The 11,355-nt window shown below is 37.8% G+C and overlaps 1 non-coding gene across 1 annotated transcript; it reads right to left on the reverse strand.

Annotated features, from left to right (window-relative positions):
- Positions 1-2,326: 2,326 nt before the first annotated feature.
- Positions 2,327-2,434, reverse strand: LOC112780517 (small nucleolar RNA R71). The gene has a single exon (XR_003191348.1). It is a non-coding gene; the product is annotated as a small nucleolar RNA R71 (small nucleolar RNA).
- Between the last annotated feature and the right edge of the window lie 8,921 nt (positions 2,435-11,355).

An 11,355-nucleotide genomic window follows, 5' to 3' on the forward strand; every position in this document is an offset into this window, starting at 1 on the left:
TTATTCTTTTAATTTTCGAAAAATTTAAAAAAAAAATTTAATTTATGTTCTTCAGAATTTTTAAGAAAGAATTCTAAAGTTTCATGAAGCATGTTGAAGCCTGGCTGGCTGTAAAGCCATGTCTAAATTCTTTTGGACTGAGGCTTCCAAACCATCAGCATAGAGGCAAGTTAATTTGATGATTTAGCTGTTAAATGTCTAATTTACTTGCTAAAGCTTGGCTGGCCATTGGCCATGTCTAGTGTTTTGGACCGGAGCTTTCACTGAAAGCTTGGCTGGCTAGTGAGCCATGTCTAATTCCTAGACTAAAGCTTTAGACTAAGAGTGCAAGATTCCTGGAATTCATATTAAAAATTTTGAAATCCTTATTTTCCTCTTTCAAATAATTTTTGAAAAATACCAAAAAAATCTTTAAAATCATAAAATCAAAAATAATTTTATGTTTTTCTTGTTTAAGTCTTGTGTCAATTTTTAAATTTGGTGTCAATTGCATGTTTTTATAATTTTCTTGCATTTTTTGAAAATTCATCATACATTCTTCATGATCTTCAAGTTGTTCTTGATGAATCCTCTTGTTTGATCTTCATGTTTTCTTGTTTTGCATCTTTTCTTGTTTTCCATATGCAACTTTAAATTGTTAGTGTCTAATTATTGAAAATTTATAAGTTTGGTGTCTTTCATCTTTTTCTTTTCTTAAAAAATTTTTCAAAAATAAGTTCTTGATGTTTATCATGATCTTCAAAGTGTTCTTGGTGTTCGTCTTGACATTCATAGTGTTCTTGCATGCATCATGTGTTTTGATCTAAAATTTTCATGCATTGAGTCTTTTTAATGTTTTTCTCTTTCTTCATTAAAAATTCAAAAATAAAAAAAAATATCTTTCCCTTTTTCACTCATCAAATTCGAAAATTTGAGTTGACTTTTTCAAAAATTTTTTAAATCTAGTTGTTTTTATGAGTCAAATCAAATTTTCAATTTAAAAATCTTATCTTTTTCAAAATCCTTTTCAAAATCAAATCTTTTTCAATTTTCTTTTCATATTTTCGAATTCCTTTTTAAAATTTTTCAAAATCTTTTTCATTTCTTCGAAAATATTGAAATTTATTTTCAAAATCCTTTTCTTATTTTATTTCTTAATTTTCAAAAATTTTATTAGCATTTAATGTTTTGATTCAAAATTTTTCAAAGTTGTTACTTGCCTATTAAGAAAGGTTCAATTTTTAAACTCTAGAATCATATCTTTTTAGTTTCTTGTTAGTCAAGTAATCAACTTTAATTTTCAAAATCAAATCTTTTTAAATTTCTTTTTTCAAATCTTTTTCAAATTAAGTTTCAATCATATCTTTTTCAAAATCAATTTCAAAATCTTTTCTAACTTCTTTTCTATCTTCCTATCTTTCCAAAATTTAATTTTCAAATCTTTTTCAAACCAATCCTATCTTTTTGTTCAATCATATCTTTTTCAAAACTACCTAACTAACTCTCTCCTTCTAATTTTCGAAAATCCCTTCCCTCTTTTTCAAAATTCTTTCTTTTTATTAATTAATTAATTTAATTTAATTTAATTAATTTTCGAAATTCCCTCTCTCTCATCTTCTTCTAATTACTTATTTATTTATTTATTTACTAACACTTCTCTTCATCTCAAAATTCGAACACCATCTTCCTCTCTTTGTTCGAGTTTTTCTCTTCTCCTTCTTACATTCTTCTCTTCTTATACTCACATAAAGGAATCTCTATACTGTGACATAGAGGATTTCATATTTTCTTTTTGTGTTCTCTTCTTTTTCATATGACCAGGAGCAAGGACAAGAACATTCTTGTTGAAGCTGATCCAGAACCTGAAAGGACTCTGAAGAGGAAACTAAGAGAAGCTAAAATACAACAATCCAGAGACAACCTTACAGAAATTTTCGAAAAGGAAGAGGAGATGATAGCTGAAAATAATAATAATGCAAGAAAGATGCTTGGTGACTTTACTGCACCTAATTCCAATTTACATGGAAGAAGCATCTCAATCCCTGCCATTGGAGCAAATAATTTTGAGCTTAAACCTCAATTAGTTTCTCTGATGCAATAGAACTGCAAGTTTCATGGACTTCCATCAGAAGATCCTTTTCAGTTCCTAATTGAATTCTCGCAGATCTGTGATACTGTTAAGACCAATAGGGTTGATCCTGAGGTTTACAGGCTTATGCTTTTCCCATTTGCTATAAGAGACAGAGCTAAAGTGTGGTTGGACTCTCAACCCAAAGATAGCCTGAACTCTTGGGATAAGCTGGTCACGGCTTTCTTAGCCAAGTTCTTTCCTCCTCAAAGGCTTAGTAAGCTTAGAGTGAATATTCAAACCTTCAGACAGAAAGAAGGTGAATCCCTTTATGAAGCTTGGGAGAGATATAAGCAACTGACCAAAAAGTGTCCTTCTGACATGCTTTCAGAATGGACCACCCTGGATATATTCTATGATGATCTGTCTGAATTAGCTAAGATGTCGTTGGATACTTCTACAGGTGGATCCATTCACCTAAAGAAAATGCCTGCAGAAGCTCAAGAACTCATTGACATGGTTGCTAATAACCAGTTCATGTACACTTCTGAGAGGAATCCTGTGAGTAATGGGACGCCTCAGAAGAAGGGAGTTCTTGAAATTGATACTCTGAATGCCATATTGGCTCAGAACAAAATATTGACTCAGCAAGTCAATATGATTTCTCAGAGTCTGAATGGAATGCAAGCTGCATCCAACAGTACTCAAGAGGCATCTTCTGAAGAAGAAGCTTATGATCCTGAGAACCCTGCAATAGCAGAAGTGAATTACATGGGTGAACCCTATGGAAACACCTATAATCCCTCATGGAGAAATCACCCAAATCTCTCATGGAAGGATCAACAAAAGCCTCAACAAGGCTTTAATAATGGTGGAAGAAACAGGTTTAGCAATAGCAAGCCTTTTCCATCATCCACTCAGCAAAAGACAGAGAGTTCTGAGCAGACCCCATCTAGCTTGGCAAACATAGTCTCTGATCTATCTAAGGCCACTTTGAGTTTCATGAATAAAACAAGGTCCTCCATTAGAAATTTGGAAGCACAAGTGGGTCAGATGAGTAAAAAGGTCACTGAAACTCCTTTTAGTACTCTCCCAAACAATACAGAAGAAAACCCAAAAGGAGAGTGCAAGGCCATTGATTTAATCATCATGGCCGAACCTGCAAGGGAGGGAGAGGACGTGAATCCCAGTGAGGAATACCTCCTGGGACATCTAGTGATCAACAAGGAGATTTCCCCTGAGGAACTAAAGGAATCTGAGGCTCATCTAGAGACCATAGAGATTCTATTAAACCTCCTTATGCCATTCATGAGCTCTAATGAATATTCTTCTTCTGAAGAGAATGAAGATGTTACTGAAGAGCAAGTTGCCAAGTACCTTGGTGCAATCATGAAGCTGAATACCAAATTATTTGGTAATGAGACTTGGGAGGATGAACCTCCCTTGCTCACAAATGAATTGAGTGATCTGGATCAACTGAGATTGCCTCAGAAGAAATAAGATCCTGGAAAGTTCTTAATACCTTGTACCATAGGCACCATGACCTTTGAGAAGGCTCTATGTGACCTTGGGTCAAGGATAAACCTCATGCCCCTCTCTGTAATGGAGAAAATGGGAATCTTTGAGGTGCAAGCTGCTAGAATCTCATTAGAGATGGCAGACAACTCAAGAAAATAGGCTTATGGACTAGTAGAGGACGTGTTAGTAAAGGTTGAAAGCCTTTACATCCCTGCTGATTTCATAATCCTAGATACTAGGAAGGATGAGGATGAATCCATCATCTTTGGAAGACCTTCCTAGCCACAGCAAGAGCTGTGATTGATGTGGACAGAGGAGAGTTGGTCCTTCAACTGAATGAGGACTACCTTGTATTTAAAACTCAAGGATCTCCTTCTGTAACCATGGAGAAGAGGCACAGTAAGCTTCTCCCACTGCAGAGTCAACCAGAGCCCCCACAGTCAAACTCTAAGTTTGGTGTTGGGAGGCCACAACCAAACTCTAAGATTGGTGTTAAACTCCCATATCCAAACTCTAAGTTTGGTGTTGGGAAGTCCCAACAATGCTCTGAACATCTGTGAGGCTCCATGAGAGCCCACTGTCAAGCTATTGACATTAAAGAAGCGCTTGTTGGGAGGCAACCCAATTTTTATTTATTTATCTAATTTTAATTTATTTTTATTGTTATTTCATGTTTTATTAGGTTAATGATCATGTGGAGTCACAAAAACTACTGAAAAATCGAAAACAAAATGAATAAACAGCATTGAAAACAGCACACCCTGGAGGAAGGGCTTACTGGCGTTTAAACGCTAGTAAGGAGCATCTGGCTGGCGTTTAACGCCAGAACAGAGCATGAAACTGGCGTTAAATGCCAGAAACAAGCAGCAGTCTAGCTTTTAAACACCAGGATTGCACCCAGAGGAAAGCTGGCGTTAAACGCCAAAAACAAGCATCAGACTGGCGTTTAACACCAGAAACATGCACCATACTGGCGTTCAACGCCAGAAACATGCTATAGACTGGTGTTGAACGCCTAAAACAAGCAAGGAAGTGGCATTTAACGCCAGAAACATGCTGTAGTCTGGTGTTAAACGCCAAGATTGCACAGCAAGGGCGTTTTACACGCCTAATTGGTGCAGGGATGTAAATCCTTGACACCTCAGGATCTGTGGACCCCACAGGATCCCCACATACCTCCACTCACCTTCCCTCCTCATAATCCTATATCACCCTTTCCCAAAAACCCTTCACCAATCACCTCAATCTCTCTTCCCCATCACCTCTTCACCACTCACATCCATTTCTTCTTCTTCTCATCCTTTCTTTCTTCTTTTGCTCAAGGACGAGCAAACATTTTAAGTTTGGTGTGGAAAAAGCATTGCTTTTTTTTTCATAACCACTAATTCCTCAAGGGATGCACTTTCCTCCACAGAACTATTGGGAGCAAATCAACACCTCCCTAGGAGAATTAAGTTCTAACATGGGACAACTAAGGATAGAGCACCAAGAGCACTCCATCATCCTCCATGAAATTAGAGAAGATCAAAGAGCTATGAGGGAGGAGCAAGAAAGACAAGGAAGAGACATAGAGGAGCTCAAGAGCACCATTGGTTCTTCAAGAAAAGGAAGACGCCACCCTCACTAAGGTGGACTCATTCCTTAATCTCCTTGTTTATTTACTTTCCTGTTTTTTGATTTCCATGCTTTATGTTTTATTTATGTTTGTGTCTTTATTACATGATCATTAGTGTCTAAGTGTCTATGCCTTAAAGTTATGAATATGAATCCATCACCTCTCTTGAATGAAAAATGTTTTAATTACAAAAGAACAAGAAGTACATGGTTTCGAATTCATCCTTTAAACTAGTTTAATTATTTTGATGTGGTGGCAACACTTTTTGTTTTCTGAATGAATGCTTGAATAGTGCATATGTCTTTTGAAGTTGTTGTTTATGAATGTTAAATATGTTGGCTCTCGAAGAATAAGGAAAAAGGAGACATGTTATTTGATAATCTGAAAAATCATAAAAATGAGTCTTGAAGCAAGAAAAAGCAATGAATACAAAAGCTTGCAAAAAAAAAAAAAAGAAAGAAAAATAGCGAAAAAAAAGAGAAAAGAAAAAAAAAAGAAAAGCAAGCAGAAAAAGCCAAAAACTCTTTAAACCAAAAGGCAAGAGCAAAAAGCCAATAGCCCTTAAAACCAAAACGCAAGGGTAATAAAAAGGATCCAAGGCTTTGAGCATCAGTGGATAGGAGGGCCTAAAGGAATAAAATCCTGGCCTAAGCGGCTAAACCAAGCTATCCCTAACCATGTGCTTGTGGTGTGAAGGTGTCAAGTGAAAACTTGAGATTGAGCAGTTAAAGTCAAGGTCTAAAGCAAAAACAGAGTGTGCTTAAGGACCCTGAACACCTCTAATTGGGGACTTTAGCAAAGCTGAGTCACAATCTGAAAAGGTTCACCCAGTTATGTGTCTGTGGCATTTATGTATCCGGTGGTAATACTAGAAAACAAAGTGCTTAGGGCCACGGCCAAGACTCATAAAGTAGCTGTGTTCAAGAATCAACATACTGAACTAGGAGAATCAATAACACTATCTGAATTCTAAGTTCCTATAGATGCCAGTCATTCTGAACTTCAATGGATAAAGTGAGATGCCAAAACTATTCAAGAGGCAAAAGGCTACAAGTCCCGCTCATCTGATTGGAGCTAAGTTTCATTGATATTCTGAAATTTATAGTATATTCTCTTCTTTTTATCCTATTTGATTTTTAGTTGCTTGGGAACAACCAACAATTTAAGTTTGGTGTTGTGATGAGCGGATAATTTATACGTTTTTTGACATTATTTTTACATAGTTTTCAGCATAATTTAATTAGTTTTTAGTATGTTTTTATTAGTTTTTAATTAAAATTCACATTTCTGGACTTTACTATGAGTTTGTGTGTTTTTCTGTGATTTCAGGTATTTTCTGGCTGAAATTGAGGGACTTGAGCAAAAATCAGATTCAGAGGTTGAAGAAGGACTGCAAATGCTGTTGGATTCTGACCTTCCTGCACTCAAAGTGGATTTTCCGGAGCTACAGAACTTCAAATGGCGTGTTCTCAATTGCGTTGGAAAGTGGACATCCAGGGCTTTCCAGAAATATATAATAGTCTATACTTTGAATAAGGATAAATGACGTAAACTGGCGTTCAACGCCAGTTCCATGCTGCATTCTGGAGTCAAACGCCAGAAACAGGTTGCAAAGTGGAGTTCAACGCCAAAAACAGGCTACAAACTGGCGTTCAACTCCAAGAGAAGCCTCTACACGTGTAAAGCTCAATGCTCAGCCCAAGCACACACCAAGTGGGCCCCAGAAGTGGATTTTTGCATCATTTACTCAATTCTGCAAACCCTAGTAACTAGTTTAGTATAAATAGGACTTTTTACTATTATGTATATATCTTCGGATCATCTTCGGATTCTCTTTGATTATTTTTTATGCTATCTTAGACCTTTATGGGGGTTGGCCATTCGGCCATGCCTGAACATTCATCACTTATGTATTTTCAACAGTAGAGTTTCTACACACCATAGATTAAGGTGTGGAGCTCTGCTGTTCCTCAAAGATTAATACAAAGTACTACTGTTTTTTTATTTAATTCAACTTATTCTGCTTCTAAGATATTCATTCTCACTTCAATATTATGAATGTGATGATCGTGACAATCATCATCATTCTCAACTTATGAACGCTTGCCTGACAACCACTTCCGTTCTACCTTAGATTGAATGGATATCTCTTGGATATCTAATACAGGGGACTGAGTCCGAGTTATTAGTGTCTTCGTGGTATAAGTTAGAACCCATGGATGGCCAGTCCTGAGATCCGAAAAGTATAAACCTTATTTGTGGTATTCCGAGTAGGATCTGGGAAGGGATGGCTGTGATGAGCTTAAAACTCGCGAGTGCTGGGCATAGTGACAGACGCAAAAGGATCAATGGATCCTATTCCAGTATGATCGAGAACCGACAGATGATTAGCCATGCCGTGACAGAGCATTTGGACCTTTTTCACTGAGAGGATGGGATGTAGCCATTGACAACGGTGATGCCCTACATACAGCTTGCCATGGAAAGGAGTAGGAAGGATTGGATGAAGACAGTAGGAAAGCAGAGGTTTAGAGGAACGAAAGCATTTCTATACGCTTATCTGAAATTCTCACCAATGAATTACATAAGTATCTCTATCTTTATTTTCTATTTAATTATTATTATTATTTAAAAACTCCATAACCATTTAATATCCGCCTGACTGAGATTTACAAGATGACCATAGCTTGCTTCATACCAACAATCTCCGTGGGATTGACCCTTACTCACGTAAGGTTTATTACTTGGACGACCCAGTGCACTTGCTGGTTAGTTGTACGAAGTTGTAAAACAGAATTAAGAACATGAACGTGCGTATTGAGTTTTTAGCGCCGTTACCAAGGAAGGAATGATCACGATTTCGCACACCATCGCCTTACTTCTCTTTGTAGATCCTTCCCAACTTCTTGTTGGTGCTGTGTTTCTTTTTCAAGTTGCTCTAAACGATCTTGAAGCACTTCTATCACTCCCGAATTTGATGAGTTTTTGTCCCCGTTAGATTCCGGGGTATCTTTCAGCATATTGCCTGCGTTTTTGTGCGGTGTTCTATCCTCTAGATCTGAATTGTGATCGTTGTCATGGTCGTCCGCCATGGTGATGGGATGACTTCCAAGTTCCCCGGCAACGGCGCCAATGTTCTGAGGGTTACCTGAAACTGTAGGTCGATCTCGGACGAGATCTTCTGTGCTGGTCGGAGATGACGTGTCCGACTGGTGGGTGGCGGCCGGAGCTGTCGTGTCCGACTTGTTGGACTGGATGCGCTGCTGATCCTTCGTCACCGGAGGGTGGTGGTACCTGCAAGGGACTCCAATGCTTAAGTTAGCAAGGGTATTAAGCAGGTTTTTAGTAAAATCAGAGTATGAGTTATACCTGGGTGCTCCAGTGTATTTATAATAGTGTGGAGTGACCTTCTTAGATAAGATAAGTTAGTTATTTTATCTTATCTTATCTTATCTTTGAGTGAGGTCAGCTTGTCTTCAAGGGAACCGCCCTTCTCTCTGTAGGCTTGGGATGCCTTTGGATTTGGGTCGTATCCTTTAAGTTGGGCCCCTTTTTTGGCTTTCCTGTCGATTAGGGCGTGTTCTTTGAGTAGAGGTCGGATAGCCTGACCTGAAGAGGCCGGTTGCTTTGTTACTGAACATCCCGGATCAGATAGCTCGACCCAGGGTGTGAACAGTAACATTGTTCTAACTCTTCTCTTTTGTACATATTTTGACTTATTTGCTTATTATTATGCTTGGTTAGCTTAGAATTAGTTTAATTTTTAGTTAGTTATGTTAATTTTGGTTTGGATCATGAATTTCTGGGTTCTTTCATGTTTTGGCGTTGAGTTTTGATTGAACTAAGGCTTGGTTCCTTAGAATTTGAAAGAATTTTTTTTTTTGCAAAATAGGGCATTTGTGCGGATGCACATACTTGTGCGTGCACACAGAATAGCTATTTTCTGCTTCCTATGCATGCACACCGACCGTGCGCATGCACACACATGATTTTGCCATCTATTCGCAGCGCCAGCACGCCTTGTGCGCGCGTTCCCCTGCTTTCTACGACATGTACATGTGCACCCCCTCGTTCGCACGCACACATACCTTTTTCGCACTCTTTGTGCAGACGCACAGACGTGTGCGTCCACACACCAACTTGCAACCACTCTGGTGGGAGCATTGGCACACAGCTTTGGTGCGAGCGCACACAGCTTGTGCGTCCGCACAGGTTGCGATGCATCTTCTGCTCGCAGCGCCCACAAGCCTCTGTGCGCTCGCATACCCCCTCCCTTCTCTTCCTTGCGTGCGTCTGCACGCGACCTTGTGCGTCCGCACAGGTCTTCTCTCTCTTCTCTATCTCTTTCTTTCTTCTTCTTTCCTTTGTTTATTTTATTTCTTCTTTCTTCCTTCGTTTTCTTCTTTCTTTCTTCTCTTCTCCGGTAAAACTCCGTCGCTATGAGCCTCGCAACGGCTAACACAAGTGCCACTGTTGCCTATCCCTTTCTTTTCTACCCTTCATCTTTTCAATTTTCTTGTTTTAATCCTCTTTTATGCCTTGTTACTTGCTTAATTTTTGGTTTCTTTAATTAATTTAGGTTATTTAGTTTAAGTTTGCTTAATTATCTGTTTGTTTGTTGCATTGCAAGTGTTCAATTTTTCATTTATGGGTTGTTGATATTTGAATTTTGACTTGAATTTTGTGAATACGTGCACCACACTTCATGTGTTTGACATAATGCCTGAATGAACTTTTTGTTTAACGTATGTGTTGTCGCGACCATATGTGTTGGACTATATCCTTGTTTGGCATTCTAATCAAGAACTGTGCACTCTTGAATGATTATGATGTTATTTTGAATTGAAATTTCAATCATGTACTTGATCATTGTCTTGAGTTGCTAGCACCAATTGAATTGGAAATTGACTTTTTGTCTCTTATTTGGTGTAATTTTTAACAAGTATATATTGAATTTAGTGAATTGAATAGAATTGCTTGTTCATCAGGGTCTTTAAGTCAATATAATCACCTCACAAGGTATTTGCTTCTTGTTAATGCTTAGCATTTGTTTTAGTTGACTTGACTTGACTCTTATCAAGACTCGTTACTTTTTGTAGCAAGCACCTTCCCATGTGATTATTTGATTATTCTTAAGGATGAATAGGTAGTTCTCTTCATCATTGCATTGGTTATTGTTGGTTGTGCTATTTTATATTAATCTTGCGCTTTCACTTGCACAACTTCAGCATCCAATAACTTCCACATTCAATTCACTCTTGTTGCAACTGCCTAAGCTTGCTTGTGTTCTAATCGATGCTCATCTCTTAGTTGCATCTTAGGCCATTTAGTTGAGGAACTCATTCTTACTTCTTGATTGTGTGGATGCCACTTTAACCGGCTGTTGTGTGTATTCCACACTACTATGCAACTCCCTCAATTAGATGCTTAATAGCTCCCTCATTTACCTTTTTGTGCTACTTGCCTATGACTTCTAATTATACTTTATTCATTCTTTTCGAGAATGAGACATAAAGCAAGGAGCCGGGAGAGGAGAAAGACCTCGAGGATGGAGATGCCAAGCCCGTACTGAACTTGGCAAATTCCACACAACCCAAGTCCCCGCATCCACCAACCGAAGGTGGAGCTCTTGAGAGACAGTCCCCCCGGATCGTGTTCGTTCACGGAGGACCGTGCAATGCTTAAGTGTGGGGGAGGATTCGTCATTTTGGGGCGTAAACTTTCTTTTCCAAACACTTTGCACTTTACTTTTATTTCTTTTTATTATGTTTATTGTACATATTTAGAGTGTTTTCAATTGTTGCATTACATTTTCTTCATAGTTTATATCTATTGCATTTTTGCATCTTTTGCATGGTATATATTTTATAGATAGAAGTGGTGATTGGATGATGTGAATAGCATATGCCTAGTTATCTTGATCCTAATTATTTATGTTAATTTTTGCTTGTTGAAAATTAGGAAAAAGAACTAGGAAATTTTGAAAAATTTGCATCCATCACAACATACATATATATAGGAAATAAGTGTTGGTGAAAAAGAACAAGGATTTCCAAGAATTTTGTTTCAAGGGCATTCTATTGAATTGATTTGGGAAATTATTTTTAAACTTGCTTGAATGATTTCTTTATGGAACATAGAAGAGAGAAAGAACAAATACCTTGTGTGTCTTTGA

This window comes from Arachis hypogaea, chromosome 19 (genome assembly GCF_003086295.3).
Source record: "Arachis hypogaea cultivar Tifrunner chromosome 19, arahy.Tifrunner.gnm2.J5K5, whole genome shotgun sequence".
In the NCBI taxonomy this organism is placed as follows: domain Eukaryota; kingdom Viridiplantae; phylum Streptophyta; class Magnoliopsida; order Fabales; family Fabaceae; genus Arachis; species Arachis hypogaea.